Genomic DNA, 22,395 nt, shown 5'->3' on the forward strand with positions numbered 1-22,395 from the left:
AAAGCGTTAGAAAACTTCAAAATTGGATTAAAAAAGATAAACATGATACTGTGTACTGAAACTCACCCAATATTAATAATAAAAATATTAATAATAAAAAATGAATTGAAAGGGAGAAAAGTTGTTAAAAAGTTTAAAAAGCAAAGGAATACGATTTGATTTGTATGAAAGTAAAGTTTATTCAATAGAAATAAATAAAAATGAACAATAAATATTTTTTAAATAAAAAAAAACAATATTTCACAAATCAAAACTGAAAAAACAAACGATAAATTAGTTTAACTGAAATACGAACAATAAATTAGTTTAACTGAAAAACGGACAATAAATTAGTTTAACTGCAATACGAACAATAAATTAGTTTAATGGAAAAACAAACAATAAATTAGTTTAACTGAAAAACGAACAATAAATTGGTTTAACTAAATAACGAACAATAGATTAGTTTAACTGAATAACGAACAATAAATTGGTTTAACTAAATAACAAACAATAAATTAGTTTAACTAAATAACGAACAATAAATTAGTTTTACTGAATAACGAATAATAAATTGGTTTAACTAATTAACAAACAATAAATTAGTTTAACTAAATAACGAACAATAAAATAGTTTAACTGAATAACGAACAATAAATTAGTTTAACTGAATAACGAACAATAAATTGGTTTAACTAAATGACAAACAATAAATTAGTTTAACTAAATAACAAACAATAAATTAGTTTAACTGAAAAACGAACAATAAATTGGTTTAACTAAATAACAAACAATAAATTAGTTTAATTGAAATACGAACAATAAATTAGTTTAACTGAAAAACGAACAATAAATTAGTTTAACTGCAATACGAACAATAAATTAGTTTAACGGAAAAACAAACAATAAATTAGTTTAACTGAAAAACGAACAATAAATTGGTTTAACTAAATAACGAACAATAAATTAGTTTAACTGAATAACGAACAATTAGTTTAACTGAATAACAAACAACAAGTTAAAAATTAAATTCAAACAAATTTTAGTATAAACTACATTGAATACTAAAACTTTGTTTTTTGTAAAATTTAATTAAAAGTTTGAATTTTTTTCTGATAGTTTTTTTTTACTAATATTGTCATTCTCTTGGCGACAAAAATTGTTTATAAGGGAATTCGATGAACTCCATATCAGTATTTTTTTCAATTTGCTGAATAGTGTGACCCCCATCACAAGAGTCAACATGAAATAATCGATTTTGATCAGCCAAAATATTTAAAGTTATGTACATGGCTAATTTTCTCTGATGAATCGAATGTAAAAAAGAATCGCATTTTGTAAGTTTGTTTATAACTATATAATTATATAAGACAAAATTATTAGTTATATCATTTGGGTATAGCAGAGAACCTCTGTTAATACCCTGAAAGTAGCTGTTTAATTCAGCTATTTCTTCAACAGCCTCTCTCCCGGATATTAAATTTTTGCAGCTATTGCATTTCAGTTTTTTGAAAACTGCATGACAGCAATAACCTGCTAAGTATAATATAACAGGAAGTACTTCCTTGCTTTGATTAACATCATTTTCTATTACATCTATGTTAAATTTATAAACACGTAACTCTTGCTCCCTTGTCATTTCATCCCAGTTAGTTTCTTTTAAATTTTTCAATTCAATAGTTCGATTATTAATTTGTAAGCTCAATTTTAAAACTGACAACATTCTGAGTTTTGCTTTTCACATTCATGCACCTAACGTATCGATATATTATACTGATCTCCACTAAGTTGTCGATACTGGTCAAACCTTGCCTCAAGGTTATCTGTCTGAAATTTTCCTAGTAATATATACACCATGTTCAGTACATTTATACAATATTTAGTCAATTCTAGAATTGCGTAAGTAGTATGGTGCAAAGCAGTATATATTTCCTTTGTTAACTTACCAGTTCTTCCAGGAATGCTATTCCAAGTTTCTAACCAGTCACAGAACACATTTAGGAAACTATAATTATCACTATTTAATGTAAGTGGATTAGCATATTTATTACGAAGTTGACAGCCTTTATATGGTGTTTTCACATTCAGTATTGTCCACTAAATATAAAATATTTGAATGTATTCTGCGATTTCTGCATAATTTGGCAAGCATTCCTGTTTTCCTAAGGTTAGCAAACCTTGAATAGTATATTCGTTGAAAAGTTGCAAAACCAAATTAACATTTTGCCTTTCAAAAGTATCCGGAGAAAGAGCTTTTGAAGTCAACTTATAGCAATATTTCACAAGTGATTGAGATTCCAGGGCATAAAGTTTATGTAAACTAGAAAATAGAACACTTTGAATGTTATCTAATTCATGATCTCCATTATAACAAAACTTTGGGAACATCATGCATTTGCGTTCATCTTTTGTTCATCAATTGTTTCTAATGCATTTTAATATATGCACTTAGTCGAATAAGAAAAGAGGGCTAAACGTTCTAACTGGATGGGGATAAACAATTGAAAGCTTTGATGGGCTACAAAAGAAAGGCATAGCTTTTTATTTATTGCATTATTATCTGTTATAACAGATAATACTTTGAACGCTATATCTTCTAAGCCAATTATTACACGTTTAATTATGTCAAATAAGTTCTCAGCTAGAAGACATTTAGTTGGCATAACATGCACAACATCCTTATATTGTGAGAATGCACTGCTAAGCATAAAAGCAAATGCACTTGTAGCAGGTTCATTGCTGTTGTTAGCTAAGCCAACAATATTACCACCTTTATAATCAAGATAAGGTTTGAGTTTTATTTCATCAACAAGTAAAGATACTGTGATGTCATTCTGCATTAGTAACTTGAACTTACTTTTAATATACATGAGAAAATTGTTATTGTGTTGTTCAATGATAGGATTCATAGAAGTTGATAAGGTTAATCTTCGAATGGTTGAATAGCATAGTAAAATTACATTTTTAGTGTCTCTTAACAGTCTGTACCCTCTAGAGGAACAGTTATATAATAAGGAAGAAAATACCATCATTTTACTCGAATAATTAACCATATTCATTGTCATTATGTTAATTTGTTCACATATGAACTTAATGGCATTAAAATATTTAAATGATTCATCTTGCATTAATAGCAAAAATGATAAGATTAATTTTAATAAAGAACTTATATTAGAAGTTTTCATTTCCTGTTCTTCGATGTCCATTTTTTTCATGTTTTCCATTAAAATCTGCAGAGTATTTTCCTCTGTTACATGTTTAGGAATTCTATACTCCCCTATAGCACTCATTTCCACATCACTACAGAATACTTTAACGGCTAAGTCCGGTTCAATCACCATAGACATTTTTATTTTGGGACATAGGCATCTCTTTATATGGCATATAATGATGGTATTGTCTTGCCTAATAGAAGTCCAATAATTTTTATCTATAAACGTTAATTTTTTTTCTAAATAATCAATATTATGGAAAGTTTTACGTTTCCGTAACTCTAACTCGTCAGCAACACTTTCACATAATGCACGCTTAAAAGCAGAATTTTCTAAACGCATTTTCTTTGCGTTAGGAAACTCTCTAAAAGTGGTTGATGACGATCAATAGGAGGGACAGTTTGGTAATATTCAAGGAATAGCACCATCCTTAAGATAGGGATTTTTTAATTTAACACTAATTGTCTTTCCAGTCCTTTCATCAATTGTTAATGCTTCTCACTGTATGTCTTCAGGTCGAAGATGAAGTTCACATACCTAAAGAAATAATTTAAAAGAAAATCGTACCATGTTTGACTTAATACAAAAAAAAAAGAAAATTACATGACAAAAAACGATAAAATAAAAAAATAAGGTAAATGTGCAGAATTAGTCCACCCTCGAAAAATCCTTTTAAATTACCACTTTTATAGGTTTTCGGGGGGTGCTGAAAACGAAAATAACGTTTAAAATTACGGCAAACTAGTAGTTTCCAAGACATAAAGAGATGTTAGTTTTAAAAAAAGGGGGGATAATTTAACCTAAAATTATCACCCACTTTATGGCCAATTTTTATTTTACATGGGCAACGAGCATTTTTTTTTAATTACATTTTCGCCTCAAACAAGGTGAAGTGCCTCTTTGATGTAGGAATGAACACAACTAAACGTAAAATGAGCACCTACAGTTGACCCCCTCTCCCCGACAAAAATTCTGTTTATACTTTTTGAAAGGGGGTGCTCATTTTACGTTAAACTGTGTTCATTGTACGTTGACTCCCAACCCCCAACATAAAGGTTGCCATACTCATTTTTCTTCGCTTTTATTTGTTAAAAAGAAATGTGATATACGTATATCTGTACGTGATGTTGCCAAGCTAATCAAAAACCTTGATTCCAGTAAAGCAACTGGCCCTGACGGTATTCCAATTATAGTACTCAAAAAACTTCAACCTGAACTAGCGCCCATACTTACAAAACTGTTTAAACGTTGTCTTAAGGAGAATAGTTTCCCATCTCCCTGGAAAATTTCATCAGTATGCCCTATATTTAAGAATTCAGGTGATCGCTCATCCCCCTCTCAGTACAGGCCAATAAGTCTCCTGTGCGTCATGAGTAAGTTGCTAGAATCTGTGTTAAATACAGAAGTAATCAACCATCTCAACAAAAATAACCTTCTTAGTGACACTCAATATGGTTTCCGTTCTGCTAGATCTACAGCAGATGTGCTTACAGTTATATCGCATAGGATTAGCAAATCTCTCGACGGTGGCAATCTTTCTAGGGCAATTGCTCTTGACGTATCTAAAGCCTTTGATAGGGTATGGCATAAAGGTTTACTTCATAAGATCGCTAGCTATGGTATAGCTGGAAAAGTCTTCTCAATTATTAAATCATTTCTTTCTGATAGGTTCATAAGAGTAGTAGTTGAGGGGCAAAAATCAGAAGCTCACAGTATTAATGCCGGTGTCCCTCAGGGGTCCATCCTGGGCCCAACTCTCTTCCTGATCTACATTAATGATCTTCCAAATCACATCCTTACATCATTTGTAGACATTTATGCTGACGACACTACCATTTATGGTAGCATATCTAAGACAGTAAACGACCAAGTTCTCTCCAATTCTCTCTCCTCTGATCTTGAGCACGTAGTACAATGGGGAAAGGAGTCGCTGGTTACTTTTAATGCATCTAAAACCAAGCTTCTCTCTTTACATCAGCAACATTCTGATCCACATCTGGCATCAATTGAAATGAATGGCTCTCGTCTTCAGGAGGCCTCAAGTTTTGACAAGCTTCTGGGCTTGACCATTACTCCTGATCTTAAATGGAACACGTACATCAAATCTGTTGCCAAGGCCGCTGGAAAAATGGTGGGATCTTTCTATCGATCCGGTAGATATCTCACTGCTGATGCTATTCTCTATCTATATAAGAGCCAGGTACGTCCAAGGATGGAATACTGTTGCCACATCTGGGCAGGAGCTGCTAGAAAGGACTTGGCCTGCCTTGATAGAGTTCAAAATAGACTTCGTAGCCTCGTAGGAGATATCCTTTTCTCTTCCCTGCAACCTCTATCTCACAGAAGAGGTGTTGCGAGTTTGTCTCTGATGTATCGTTATTTTCATGGAAGGTGTTCGACTGAGCTTCAATCTATGGTCCCCCCTCGCAAAACTTTCACAAGAAACACTCGTCTAGCTGTAAACACTATCAATAATTCCCCCCACACTTTATCTGTGCCTAAACGTAAACGTAGATTCCATGAGCAAAGCTTCTTTCTTAGAACTGCACGCCTGTGGAATTGTCTTCCGTTTTCCTGCTTTCCGGCTGACTACAATATGGTTGTGTTCAAGTCTAACGTAAATAAGTTCTTGATGAGCCGTTCCATATAAGTTATCAAATTTACCAAATTTTCATTACTAATGATTGCTATATTGTCCTATTTCTACTGTACACTCTTTAACCCTTATCCTTGAGTGGCCTCTTGGCCTTGATAATGTGGTGATGCCTATGTAAAAAAAAAGAAAGAAAGAAAGCGCCCTAAAAAAAACGATGGCCATAAAGTGGGTGCTCATCTTATGTAAAATTTTTATAGAAAAGTGATCCCCCATTTTTTAAAACTAACATTTCTTCATATCTTGGAAACTACTCGTTTGCCGTAATTTTAAACGTTATTTTCGTTGACAGCGCCACTAGCAGTATCAGAATTTTTGGGGAATTTTTGATAACCCTAACACAAAACTGCGAATAACATATACAAAACTCGTAATTTCTCCGTTTAAAGTGGGTTGTTTATTTTCTTTATGGAATATACTTTCAAAATAAACTATTAAAATTGTTAAAAAAATAATAGAAATATTATTTTTTTATTGCCAGTATTTTGTAAACACTTTTCTTTTTAAATAAAAAATAATATTTCTATTATTTTTTAAAACAATTTTAATAGTTTATTTTGGAAGTATATTCTCCAAAATTCTGACACCTACAGGGCCACGACATTTACCACAAATAATTATTAATAAGCTTTTGGGATAACAAAAACGGTCATAAACTTTTAAAAAAAGTTTAATCTATTTCACGCTGATATAAATATTGCACAGTAAAATAGTTGAACTAAAAAGATAAATGATTTTTCTTATTTAGAATTATTTAAACAAGGAATTCCGTTTTTACGATATCGCTTTTATTACATTGTTAGGTGAAAGTGCATAATATTTTCATCATAGTCCCATTTTTAATAAGTTTCTAAATAATAATTTATTATTTCAGCACATAACTTAAATTACATGTAAAATTCATTTTTTAAATACATACTTTCATTTTTAGTTTAAAATACGTTCTAAAAAATAAATAAATAAAAATAAAAAAGCGCGTTTTTTCTTTTTAAATATCTCAAACATTTTAACACTTACTCTGCTATATTTAGATGGAGTAAAATCCTTTCCTTTTATTGCATTAATCTACTGGTAAATTATTCCCTCTTTTTGTTTGGGAAATGAAAACCCGGTAACTTTTGGTCCATTTTCGTAGTTACCTCGGCATTTTGGAACTATACATCTCGACGGCATGTTTAAATTTTTTAACCCTCCAAAACTTTAAACCAACTTCCGGTTTAGTCATGAAACACGTGACCAAATTTCAATAGACCGATTTACATGACGTCACTAGACAAAATTATAGTCGTCGCTAGGCCATCATATTACGGTAGCCACGCTTATACTAAACATAAAGCTGTCATATTTCACGACTGCGCATGCGCGGGCGTGAAACAGTTTAAAACAGATAACAATGCGATCACATCTATTTTTCAAATTTGAACTCTTACCAGCCATTTTTTCAGGGTGAAAACCGATTAAAAAGTTTTACACATGTCTGATTATCCTATATACTAAATTCCAAGGTTGTAGATCAAAAGTTCGTAGAGTATATAGGTTGAGAAGTGTCCTCACACACACGCGCGCGCGAATTTTCAATTTTATAGATATATAGATTTACGATCCAAGTTTGTAGGTTACCTTCCTCGTTTATCTCTTCACATACCTGTCGCCGATGTAACATGTTTTTATTTTCTCACAAGCATTACTAATATTGTAAACATGCGCTGCATGTTTTGCTGATGCATACGAATGCCAGAATGTCCAGGTGTTTGGCTAAAGGTCGAGAGGGGGACACAGAGCACTGAAAATATCTCTGGACTAAGACCAATCACACGGGAGATATTTTCATTGTTTGATTTGGAAAGTCATGCCCGGACAGATTTGCGCAGGAAAAGAAATTTTTCTAGATGGGATCCAGATAAACGCCGGCGAACAGAGACCGTCTGTATGTTATCTTCTAGTCAACCTCTGAGTGGTCGAATTGTGATCGCTAACAAATGCCCGGAATCGGTCACGGGTGAAAAGGTTCCAGGATATAGGAATGGGGAAGCGGTCATAGTAAACTCTCCGGAAAAGGAGGAATGGTTGAGGGGGAGAAAGAGGGGGAGCAGGAGAGGAGGAGCATTAAGCATGAGAGTGGGAGTTGAAATTTTGACATGGCCAGTTGATTTTCTTGAAAATTGCAGAGCAGTTGAGCCAGTGTGCTTCTTCGAGTAATTTGAGTACCTCGGGGGCTTTGCCTAACGCCAAATGGGACTTGTGTGTATCGGTCTGGGCAAGCAAAACCTTCATTCGTCAACTTTTGGATCAATATATATATATATATATATATATATATATATATATATATATATATATATGTTTTGAGAAAAATAGAAAAACCGAATGAAATTATTAAAATAATCAACGTTTCGTCCTTATTTCAGAGGACATTTCCAGGATATTGAAGTAAAAATGCAAGAAAAGGAAAAGTCATAGTTCATAAGAAAAAGAGAACAGTTTTTGAATCCTACCCATGTCGGGAAGTGTATGTATAGGCATTGAACAACCCAACCTTCCCATACGCACACATATGTTTGTCCTTCCCGACATGGGTAGGATTCAAAAACTGTTCTCTTTTTCGTATGATCTATGACTTTTTCTTTTCTTGCATTTTTACTTCAATATCCTGAAGATGTCCTCTGAAATAAGGACGAAAGGTTGATTATTTTAATAATTTCATTCGGTTTTTCTATTTTTCTCAAAACATAACGTCAACCATATATATATGACTATTTAATTTATCACATAAATTAATATATGAAAATATAATTTTATGCGTAAATTTTCAGTATTTACTTCAACAGTGCTCACTACATAGGTAGAGCTAGGTAGTAAGTTATAAAAATATATGTGGCAGTTAAGCTACACAGAATATTCCGCGTTTCATTCTCGTGAGAATTCGTCAGGTTTATGCATAAGCCTGACGAATTCTCACGGGAATGAAACGCGGAATATTCTGTGTAGTTTTAATTGTCATATATATTCTTATAACTTACGATATATATATATATATATATATATATATATATATATATATATATATATATATATATATATATAAAGAGAGAGAGAGTTCCCTATGGACTTTTAAACGACTGGGCCGTTTTTTAATTTTTTTTTAATTTCACACAAATGTACTTTATGTGTCTGGCAGTGTTTTAGTTAGGTTTTGTATCGGAATGTCTTCGAAAAGTATCGATAATCGATAATCAAAAAATCCGATGAAAGAAGGAACAGTCCGATTTTGACTAAAGTTGACGTTTTGTACCACCTAACATAACAAGTGCGTTTGAGAAGTTTTATCATCGCATAAACAGAAAGGTCCGGCATATAAAATCAACACTAGGTTCTTTGATATGACAGGAGCACGTTTGAAATGAATGTTTCTGTTTAGAGTACAATTAAACCATGATACTTGACTTTTGCATTTTAAACTTTAATTCAAGCTACTGTACAAAATTAATTTTATAAAACCAACAGTAGATTCTTTACAGTGCAATGCAGACTACAATGTATTGTGGATTAAGTAACTGTGGGGAAGATTGGAAAATGGGCGATTTTACCAATTTCGATAACAATAAAATATGGGAGGGTGAAACATTTGTTAATTCTTATTCATTCGCGAGCAACGTCGTGTCTCCCTGTTAGTATATATATATATAGTTAGCAAGTTTCTTTAAAACCTTTAAAACTATATAAAAAAATTCTTGTTCAGGATAGATACTAGGTTGCAAGAATTGTGCCAATACAGATCTCGGTAGATTTGATAAGAATACTTGTCGAAAACAACTGTGTGTGCGTATATACGTGTGTATGTGCGTACATGTGTGTGTGTATATATATATATATATATGTCTGTGTACGTATATGTATGTGTGTGTGTGAAACGGCACTAACCCTATTTGGGTTTTACCGGCTTCCTCCAAAAGAGGGAGTTCCGTGGGAGTATAAAATTCACAAGCGATCCCCAATCGCATGTATATCCCCGTTAAGGAAGATGGCGACGTTAGGATTTTGCAACTCTTGCAGGGAGGTGTCGACGTCCGCCTACATACAGCGCATGGAATTCCCAAAGTGATCCCTCATTTTAGTAATGACCAGGTTCAATGTTGCTTAACTTCGGCGATCTGGCGAGAACCGGCGTGTGAACATGATTATGTCGTATATGTGTGTGTATGTATGTGTGTGTATGTATGTGTGTGTCTATGTGTGTGCGTGTGTGCTGTTTGCAATGTATTAAAATTCAAAGATGGTATTAAATTCCTTCCCAACGCAGGAAGATGAGGCACAAGGCCAAGAACCAGGAGGTATATAAAAATAGCGCATCAACTGAATTATTCACTTTGGTTCCGTAAAGACTGCAATGAACAGACCTGTCATAATTCCCCGGTAAGGGCTCTTAAAGAAATCGGTAGGATAATAGAAAGCGGGACTTGGGCTCACTTTCGACAGTTTCGTAACTTTCGTTCTTTTATTTTGTATTTTAGTCCTCACATTCCGGGATCGGTGTTTCCGACAAAAGAGGAACAATTGCTGTTTTCTTGGTCTGAATATATCTAACACTCATTGTTGGCTAATTTTTTTACCTTGAAGTAGTATTTTTATTTTAGTTTTTTTTTTACATCAAGTGGCTTCATGCTTTGTCTAGAGCGATTTTGGTTCCTGTTAAGCTATAGTCAACAAATCGATTTTTTTTTAAAAACAATATTACGTACTTAACTGCCATATCGAAAATAGTAATATATCCCAAACTTACGAAAATCCATCGAATAATACAACTACTATTGTGTTTTTACTAAAAAAAAAAAGAAGTCTATTCCTAAAGATATTGCAGCCATGACACAAATAATCTAAAATATTCCTCGCATAGTTATGTCCCCTGTGTGTAGCCCCCTACCGCCTACTTTTTTACGTCTAAGCAAAATGCAATTTATCCAATTTTCAGTAAAACATACTTTTAACTAGAAATAAATTTCTGCTCGATGAGTTTTCGTAATTTTTGGACATATTACTATTTTCGGCATGACAATTATGGCTTAAAGCAACATATTTGAAAAGATCGATCAGTCGACTGCATCTTAAACACCGCCATTTCCATTAAAAAAAAAAAAGAAATGCCCTTTTCGAAGAAGGAGGTAAAGCATGTGAGACTGCCCCTGCCAGGACTGAACCGGACCCCTATGAAGCAGGTTAAGGTGATTCTACAGCGCTCCACACTCTGTCAAACTGATTGTCGAGGACGTACCTTTAATAACATACCAATGCCAAAAGCTACTCAAGGACAAAGGTTAATGAGATTGCGAGTTAGATTATGAACAATATTGTGAGAGGATTGGAAAAATGAACGAAACAGACATTTGATGAAGTGAAAGGATGTCTCATTAATACTTGTTGCAGTCCAAAGATGGTCAGTCCGTTTTCAATGTGTTCCATAATAATGAATCACCAGTTTCCCAAAACCAGAAGCCGCTCGAGGATAACGGATTGTCAGATATAAAACCAGGGATAAATTGAGTAGGAATGGAAAAAAAATTTGAGTACAGCTCGACTAGTATTTCTTGAAATTTCGAGTTCTGCTGCAGTATGCAGAGAAACAATACCGCGGTAACGTTTTCCACATATGAGAAGTTACTTGCTTTAGGAGGTGAAGAGGAGAGCGTATCCCAACGAAGCAAAGAAAGAAAGAGGACAGCTATTTAAGCTAGTCGTATTTTAGCGTTCGTCCGAATCCCATCTCGATTTCACTACAAGTTCCAGAAGAACCTGCGACCGCGCGTGCCATGGCTACGAAAGGAACACATACTCGCATATCTAACATGCAAACTCAGGGCGTGCAGTCATGTGTTTTTCTCTTCCTATCACACCCGAAGTATGCCATTCATATCCTAAGTTTGAACAGACGAAACAGCGATAATAGATTCATCTTGACAATCAGATATACAATTTCCTCTAAAATAGGCTGACGTCACCGGTCTCCATGCCCTTCCCTGAACAAAACACAAATAAGCAAATAATATCTTGTCACACTTTGGGGGGTTTTAATGGGCCGATAAAATTGAGTCACAATGGCGAAAAAGAGAGGCTCCACCCCTTCCGAAAGAAACGGCATTGTGTGATCGTGGTTAAACGACGCACGCAGTCAATAGGTTTAAAAAGGAAAAAAAAAAGACAGAATAGGAAGGGGAGGGGCAGAGAGAAAGAGAGAGTGGACAAAAATAAAGAAAGGAAACAAAGACGAGAGATGAAAAGAAGAAAGGAAATGTGGGAAACGAGAAGGAAAGGGGGAAAAACAAGGAAGTGAAATGAAAAGGAAACGGGACAGAAAAAAGCAAAAACAAAACAAATGAAAAAGGATGCGAAAAAAAGCAATAAAAATAAACACACACACACTCTCTCTCTCTCTCTCTCTCTCTCTCTCTCTCTCTCTCTCTCTTTCTCTCTCTCACTCTCAAGCACACACACACACACATTTCTTAAATGGTCAAATAAAATACCATAAAAGGCAATCAGTAAACACTAGTCATTTACATTACAATATTCCATGTATATGTGTGTGTGTGTATGTGTGTGTGTGTGTGTGTGTGTGTGTATATAACTACTTCATTTACTCACATAAAATTAATATACGAAAGTATAGATTTATGCGTAAACTTTAAGAATTTACTTCAAAAGTGCTCAATACGTAGGTAGAGCTAGTTAGTAATTTATAAAATATATATGGCGATTAAGCTACACTGAATATTCGGCGTTTCATCCACTTTAGGATTCGTCAGGCTTATGCGCATAAGCCTGACGAATCCTAAAGTGGATGAAACGCCGAATATTTAGTGTAGCTTAATCGCCATATATATTTTATAAATTACTATATATGTATATATATAGTATATATAGATATATATCATATATATATATATATATATATATATATATATATAGAGAGAGAGAGAGAGAGAGAGAGAGATAATATATATATGTGTATATATATATATATATATATATATATATATATATATATATATATATATATATATATATATATATTGTTGTACGGAATACTGTCATGTGAATGACTAGTGTTTACTGATTTTACTGATTATCTATATTTATAAATCCTTAATTAATACTGAAATATTTTCAGTTAAAAATTGATTATATATAAACTAAAGCAACCAACCCAAACACTACAAATTAGCGATTAAAGATACAAAGATTTTGAAAAATGAAAACCTCGTACAAAATAACTGGATGCAACATGAAAACTATTTCCAAAATGACTGGATTCGGCATTAATTAACCCGAAAAGTGTTGATATGCCGTATAACAAAAAAGTAACAAACCATCAAGTCAAGAAAGCAAAAATAAACTCCGCAACAACAAATGAGCTTAAAATCAGCTTAAAATATCCACCTTTTAGGCAACACAGCATCTCTAATCGTAATTGTTTTTGTTCCAGGTTATACAGCATAACATTTAGTCCATATACCTCGACTTTCTCTAAGTGGTCGTCAGGACTTCATTAACCTCCACCTTTCTGGTTTATCCCATCGCGGAATCAGCCGCAGTTTTAAATGTGATGAAAAAACGGTACGAGTGACAGTACAAAACCATCAAAACAATACCCCTAAATCTGGTTGTCCTAGAGTTACTTCTAACAGGGAAGAAAATGCTATCAAGATTCGCCGCTTCAGAAACAGATTTGAAACGGCTTCCCAAATCCAACGACAGTGTAATCTTGTTAAAAAGTGCTCTCTTTCTACAGTTAAGAACAGAATGAAGGAATTTAATTTACGAGGCTGCGTTGCAAGACGCAGGCCAATGATTTCTGTCAAGAACAGAAACCGCCATCTTGACATCGTGAGATGCAATGACGATCATGATTCTTCATATTGGTCCAAAGTGATTTTTAGCGACGAATTAGAGATGCTAAAAAGTGCAATAGGCAGTAATGGTAGACAGTACGTCCGTCGAAGGAAGGACGAAGAATTTAATCCTAGGTGCACAGTTTCAACGCTGCAAGGTGTTTGAGATTCGGTTTTGGTGTGGGGAGTCATTATGCCAATGATCCTGGGCTTATAGTTCGCTTGCAAGGTCTAATTAATTCGACTAATTGAATTAATATGTTGACCAAGCGTTTTCTACCCTATTTTGGCCGGAATTTGGATGATAATCTCATCTTCCTGCATGATAATGCTCCCATTCACACAGTCAAGAGATTCTTTGAAGGGCATGATATTCTGTGTTTGGATTTGGTTGCACAATTTCCCCACCTCAATCCTATCGAAAATGTATGGCATTACATCAAGAAACGCAATGATAAAATTTCAAATTTGGAAGAACTTTGGACAAAAATTAAAAAGTGGGATGCCCTTTCACCAGAATATTGCCGCAGATTAATTCAATGAATTCCCAAAAGATTGCAGGCTTTCAAATTGCAGGTCTATACTGCTAAATATTAACTAGTTCATTGTGTTCATGTCGTATTTGTATTAAATTAATGTTCTAAAGTTACATTTAAATAACTATTTTCCATTACCTTCTCTATTTGAAGTTAATTTTTTTAAATTGACGTGAACACTAAGATACTTCAATTAAAAGTTAATTTTTTAAATTGACGTGAACACTAAATACTTCAATTAAAAGTAAAATATGCTCACTTTCGATGGTATTATTTAGCCAATCCAGTTCCTTATCGATTTTCTCAGTGTCCGCAAACGGAGAGTTACGTTTTTACTTGAAAACGGGTAGCGCGTTTTCCTTCAGTTCGAATCTGGCTATAGTCTTGGTACATCTTCCGAGACCCGAGGAGAAAACTTCTAGAAATTTTTCCTTTAACTCGTCCTTCAGTCGTTGTGTCCCTGTAGACAAGTCTTCAACCTTATTGCAGAATTTGTTCATAGGTTGGTCTCACAATTCAAATCGCGCCATCCAATCAGTTCCGAAGATGATTTCGGATGTCCTGTCAGATCTTGTTTATCGAAACCTGTGGTTTTTGTTCCATTTTGCAATGCGTCGCTTTGTGGCTTTTCCTGCCACACTCATAACATGTTTTTTTTTTTTTGTAAAAACATCTAACAGACCAATGTTGTCCGCCGCAACAGTTGCACCGTCTTGTAGGCGAATCAGGTTTGAAGATTGGATGGTCATTCTTTGGTTGTGCTTGGTTTTTCTCTCCTTTGTTTTTGTTTTTTTTTCCAATAAGAGTAATTCTTTTGTCTGAAACTAGTCCTTCGCACATATGGCACGCCTGATTTTTCGGTGTTTCGGGAGTCGTTCTTTAAAAACACGATGGCAATCCTCGGCCAACTTCTGGTGAGTGAGCCCTTGTTCACTTTCGAGTCTAGATAGGACTCATCGTCTTATTTCTGCGTTTTTTTTTTGTTTTTTTTTGTTTTTTGTTTTTTGCTGAGACGAGACCCTGTCCAAAAATCAAACATTTGAAATCGTCCGCTGATAATTTAGCTAGCCGAAAATCGCCACAGTGTTAACATTAGACGCGGTGAGATAGTCTTCGTCGTCGCGTTTTACCAGGTTGAAACACTTCCATCTCTTGTGAAAAGCGTCTCGTTTGGGCTGAAGATAAGGGCTTGACTGCTTCCGAAAATTCCAACTTTCTCGTCTTCCTGAGTAAAATATAGTCAACGAATTTATTGTGTTCTGTAGAAGTAGGCGGACATTTTAGGAATTACTATACTCTTGGCAGCAAACTGTGAAAAAGTCCTCGTATCTCCTATAAAAAGCGTCAAACGTCAGTCCTTCTCGCGCAGATAGTTAAATGTATCGATGGAATTCCATATGTTTTTTGGGGAAAATGCGGCGCTATCATCAATGTGTACCATCTTATTCAACATTTAAAAAGAAAATTCTGCAATCCTCCTGCTACAGGACTTCTGATAAATTTATTATTTTGACTTTGACTTTATATGTCTCACTGACTTTAGCAAATAGGGTGCATACCTTTATAAGTATTTGCTAATATTTTCTCTCCTCTGATGAGATGGTAGACATCGAAACCCTATAGGTTAAGGAGATTAATTTTCTAAAGTATTCTTTGTCTTGCTTAGAATAATAAAAATTCTTTGATATGAAACTCAACCACTTCATTTCATTTCAATGAGAGTTTTTTGAAATTCATTGAATCACAATTTAATATATATATATATATATATATATATATATATATATATATATATATTAGTTTTGATCTCACTACTTTTTATTAGGTTCTATATAATCATCGCTAGTTAACTGTGTCTGTACTAATAAATACGTAATCTGCATGAACTAAATTTAACGTATTTGAGTGTAGTTCACGAACATGCAACGCCGGGCGGCCTACAACTATATAATGAAAATGAGTCCATGAAATATGTGGATAAGCAAAACAACGTGCTTGTAAAAATAAAGGTATGAACACGTCATTAAAGATGGACCACAATATTTCGGTCGATTCGTTCGACCAGATTCATTTCGTAAATATGGTCCACTTGTGTGTATATATATATATATATATATCGAGCCAGAGATGTCTCGTGTTGCAGGGTTCAAATCGTTCGACTGGTATTAATCGTGACACCCTGAACTGAAGATTCCCGAAAGGATGAAACACTAGTGTCTGTAGGTATTTAATTATTATAGTAAAAAATAATTATATATATATATATATTAATTTTATTTATACAAACATTAATGGCTACATATGTGCATACATGTTTCTGTAATCACCCACGTTGGGGGATTACGTCTTCAGGCCAAGAATTACCTTCAAAAAAATTTAAATAAAATTAATATACCTGCTCTGTTCACTCATTGAGCACTATTTTGGTAGACACATGTTGTTTCATTGGATGTACGTCTAGGAAACTAAACTCTACTGGCTATATATATATATATATATATATATATATATATATATATATATATATATATATATATATATATATATACTTTTGATCTCACTACTGTATATTAGGTTTAATATAATAATCGATAGAGAATTGTCTCTATACTACTGAATACGTAATCTGCATGAATTAAAATATCTTATTTAAGCGTATCTTACGACTGGGCAACGCCGAGCGGCCTACTAGTAATATAATAGACGTTGTTTTTGTTTATTTGTTATTACAATCTTTATTTTGTTTCTTGGCGAAGGGGAATCATACAGGGGCAATTTGGAAGGCAGGGCTTTCCTAGAAAAGATCCGATTCAGTGTGTGCGTTTAGCGATGGTCCATGCTTCCGTTCAGTCTTGATGGACAAAGGATACCCCTTAGGGGCAGTTGCGCGTGTAATTGTGAGGCAAGGGTTGCGCAATCCTAAACAGCGGCTCTCCTGAATTGGCTTTGTTTGAGTCCCGTGGCAAGGGGAAGAAACAATGCCGAGATAAGCAGAGAGCACATACAACACCTGAAAGTCCGAAATGGTCACTCATTTAGTACTGACCAGGCTCGACGTTGCTTAACTTCGGTGATCCAGCGGGAACCGGTGTGTCAACGTGATTGTGCCGTAACGTGATTAGCGATGGTAAATTACCTTTTTAACGGGTAAATGACGGACAAAGGCTTCGATAGAATCGAGCGGTCGCATATGACAAAGAAAAGGGTTTTTAAATAATTGCAACTAAAGAATTTGTTTAAATATTTGCTTGAGTGTTTAAACAGGCGACCTCTGTACTTAAATAGATCACTGGTATGTTAAATAGCTAAGTAAAAGGAAAAAATGTTTGGGTAAGGGTAATGGTTGAGGGTTGAGGTTGGTGCGAACACAGAATGCGTGAAGAATGTTATGTTACGCGCGAGCTACGGAGGTGAAAAGTTCGACGGAATTTTAGCAAATCTAAATGTTGATCTGATGAATAAACATCTCCGTCATTTACATCCGGGTCACAATAATCTGGTATCCATGTTGCGCACATACGTTAGTTATAGACACCTTTTAAAGGATGTTGCGTTCTATTTCATGTCAACCCTCATATCAAGTTCTTTGAAAATGTGAAGAAGAGTCTCCCTGCTGCTTCGGTTGCTTAGAGACTTGGGTAGAAAATATCAATCAAGAATCCGTACTTGACAATCAACCCGACAGGTGCGGGACCAGGAATGGCCCAGTATCTGTCGGACTGAGGTACGCCGCCTAGATATCATCCAAGAGGGCCACCATCCCAGGCCTTGCCACCTGGCTTTTTGTCTAAATACTTTCCCACGTCCCAGGTTATTTTCTAATAGGGGTAAGTTTATTGTTTGCTGCTCGAGGTGCCCGACCGGGGAATGTCGACGGGGATGTCCAGGCAATTTCGGCTAGGCAAGAGTTCCCTCCTGTAGAAGAGCTTGCTTTACATCCCCACTTTCCCGACCTTGTTTCACATCATGCTGAAGTGGGCAGCATGCAAATTCGTCCCATGGTTAATCGTTTTATGCTCGACCGAGTTTCATTCATTGGTTCCTCCTTATAAACGATTCACAAAAATAACTTTTCTTACTAGCACAATAAGCAAATCTAAATGTTGACGGTGGTTAAGTGGTTAACGACAGGAACTGACAACCTGAGTGTCCCAAGTTCGAATCTAGTTCCTTCCACTTTCACTTCGGATGTTTGCAACCTTCACGTAGTCCCTCCCGTTTCCGATTTCTTTCTAGAAATAATTATGACTAGAAAAATATCGGGGAAGGCAATGCCTACAATAGAATCTTCGGATTTGTATGATAGGAAAAGGGGGAAGAGCATGAAATAGTAGTAATTTATTTCCTTCTTACAGAAGATCAAGCGACATTTACCGGAAGGGTCGCCTCAGGCGATTGACAATAAATCAACTTCTCTATTTCGATGTTATAACTAGGGCTATGAAGAGAATATTCTTTTCATTATTTTGACTCTCTAGTATATATCTGTTAATATCTTATATGCTTTTGGATAAAGTGGTGTGGTTACAATTGATTAACTATGCCTGTGTCGAATATATACTCGAGACTCAAAACAATAATAAGAACATTCTCTTGTCATAGCCCGAGTTATAACACGTCATTAATTTGAAGGTGCGCTGATGGTATTTCAGTTTATTGTACGCAAATTGTGCGATAACGCATGGTTAGGCTTATTATCTTATTAGCTTAGCCAAACATATTATATTTTTTTTATGGAAATCGTTCCAGACAAGGCATAAAGCCATTTGCAGAACGAAGAAAAACGAAAGAGGATACGGTTAGTCTTAGTCTTGAAAAGACCAAAGCTACGGTGGGAGGAAAACAGTTATCAGAAAGAGAGTTCTACAAGCCTGTAGTTCTTGGAATGAAGCTTCTGACATTGTAAGCTGTATTAGAGTGACGTACTATAAAAGCGAATGAATAGAGACCACTACACCAGCGAGTCAAATGACCTGGAAGAAAAGGAGCAAGTGATAAATCAGACAATTTCGAAGAACAAATGTCATCACATTATTTATAGAAAAAACTGAGACTAGCAACATCACGTCTTTGAGAAAGATGTTGCAGGGAAGAAAAAAGGTTGGCAACAAAATTACACACATTTATGCACCTTATCTAGAGCCCTAAAATGGGACACAGATTCATCAACCCTAAAAATATGACAACAATACTCCAAACGTGGTCTTATAATAGTGTTTAGTTTTGTAGAGATAGAAAATACCCTGGTTGGTTGGTTGATTTTGTTTTACGGCATATCAACCCTTTTCGGGTTATTTAATGCCGAATCCAGTGATTTTGAAGAAAAATTTTTTTAATAGAATATATTTTTTTTTTCAAGTCGGTTTCTATTTAACCCATAGTTGGGACCCTAACAGGCAGATTGAGAAAATTGGAGTCCATTTCAATGCTGGAGTGCTTCAAAAGACGGCCTTGTTGGGAACAGCCAAAATCTTGCGGAAAGTACTGGAGGCCTGGGGGAAAAAAATATGCTGATAGCCTATGATCATTTGACTAAAAAACTGACAGAAGAGTTTGGTAGACAAAATTTTTTAAACAAATATACATACGCACACAAATATATCTAGAAAGAGTTTTGTGTTTACTATAAGCTTTTTACGTAAATATTAAGCAAGTAAAAATCATATACAATATCTGCATGAATATAATTACATGTAATAGTTAACTAAAGATGGTCATTCTATAATAAAACCGAAAAAAAAAACTAATAGGGAATTAATTAAAATGATTGTTTAAAAGAATATGCAAATTAGCTGGATCTTTTGCAGATGACTGCAATCTCACGACTCATATATAACAAAGTTGTATTTTTTTTAAATAAATAGAAAAAAAGGGGTTTTAATATAAATATCAATACACAAAAAACACAAATTCATAGGAGTATAGGTGAATTTTAAGCATGAAATTTGCGACCAAATGCCTTTGAAGTTGATGACTATGACAGAAAGAACACTTGCTTGGCTAAGTAAAAGTGACGATAACAAATGCATTGATAATAAACTTTATGTGAAAATCATACAATTAAATAGAAAAGTAGATTTTCTTGGTAGAAGTTATTTGTTGTCTATTTTTTCTTATTAACTATATTGAACAATAACCAAATAAGTTATAATCACTTTGCAACATCACTTTTCTTATAACCCAAGTGCAACAATGTTGAGCCTGTAATTGTCTGTATTTTTGAGACGAGGTGTTTTCATTGATTGAGATTGTCGGACTGACTTCCTCATCTTGGTTGGTTTTGTCACAACGTTTCGGCCGTTTTGCTCTCCGGCCTTCATCAGGTATTTTGTATCGAACTGGGGAACCGTTTGTCCTAGTGACATATGACCGAGTGGTCCTAGACATTGTATCAAAGTTTACAGTTACCCAAAGGTGCTGAGTTCAATCCTGAACGAAGGCAGTAAAAAGTAACATTCAAAACAGAGAATTAGCAACTATGTCCCAGAGCCTAGCTGGAGTCTGAACACGGTACCCCCGTAATAATAATAATAAAGGGTTGGGTTCGAGACTCCTAACAAACGGTTCCCCAGTTCGATACAAAACACCTGATGAAGGCCGGGGGGCAAAACGGCCGAAACGTTGTGACAAAAACAACCAAGATGAGGAAGTCAGTCCGACAATCTCAATCAATGTTGAGCCTAATCAGAAAATTACACTGTTAAGTAGTACAGCAAATTTTCTTGCGTTTGGTAGCAGTTATTTGTTGTATATTAAGGACGGGGTTCACCCCTTTTTTCTTGTTAACTATTCTGGGCATTCGCCATCTATTTTAATCGGTTAACGGCCATGACCAAAATTGGTTTCGAAATCAAAGAAATCGTGGGCGTAATATGATAAAGACTATGAACTGAGGAACTGCGGTTAAATCCTTGAGATTCTGCTGGTAATTCGAAGAAAAAAAGCATCAGTTTCAGTCCAAAAGGAATGAGCGAATATCCTGGGAGATCGTCTTCTCATTTAAATATATTTATGATAAAATAATATACTGTCACGTATTCTATGGTGTTCGATTGGCGCAGGTTCTATTTTCGATGTACTCTTTCTTCCCTTGGGTTGACATGATACAGTTAGATTTCTTCGGGAACCTCGTGGGGCATCAGCACGAATTCGACACGTGGTGTGCCCGCCCTTTTATTAAAATAATGGCTAGAAGTGAAAGCGAGCGGGAAAAAACAAGAAAGAGAAAGAATAAGATGGTAGAAAAGACGAACAAAGAGCAAGAGAGTAAAAATTACTATATATACATATCATAAATAATAATATACAATGATTCGATCGGTCATCGATACTTACGGTTTCACGAGGCTCATGATTTCCAAATGTTGCGCCGAAAATAATAAATGTACCCGTTCTTTAGAATCAGATAATCACTTTTCGGACTCTCGGTTGAAGAATGGATACAATTGGTATTCTTTAGTCCAACGGGCAGGATTTCTCGTGACCCGTGAAACCGTAGGTCTCGATGGCCAGATTTCCAATGAATCTGAGAAACTGTCTTCACAGTTCGCGTCTAAAGCCATTATTAAACTGGCGATATTTTTTTCAGAATAGCTAATAAAACAAAAAAGTGGCCCCCCCCAAAAAAACAAATCTCTACTAGCCGTGTGTGTGTGTGTGTGTGTGTGTGTGTGTGTGTGTGTGTGTGTGTGTGTGTGTGTGTGTGTGTGTGTGTGTGTGTGTGTGTGTGTGTGTAAGAGAGAGAGAGAGGGGGAGAGAGGCGGGAGAGAGTAACTTCGAAACGAATGGACTGATTTATTTATTTATTTCTCTATTATTTATCATCATTATTTTTTACTTTCACACAAATGTATTTCAAGTATTTGGGAGTGTTCTTAGATAGGCCTTGTATCGGAATACCTCCGATAAGTATCGGAAATCAATAATCGAAAAAAATTCGATTAAAGTATGAGCAGTCAGATTTTGACCAAAGTTTACATCCTTATACAGCCTAACACGAGCACAAGTTCATTTGAGAAGTTTTATCACAGCAAAACGTCCGACGTATAAAATCATAAACATAAACGTCCGACGTATAAAATCATAAACATAAACGTCCGACGCATAAAATTCACAGTAGGTTCTTGGATAAG

This window comes from Euprymna scolopes, chromosome 31 (genome assembly GCF_053919585.1).
Source record: "Euprymna scolopes isolate OS-2025 chromosome 31, ASM5391958v1, whole genome shotgun sequence".
NCBI lineage: Eukaryota > Metazoa > Mollusca > Cephalopoda > Sepiida > Sepiolidae > Euprymna > Euprymna scolopes.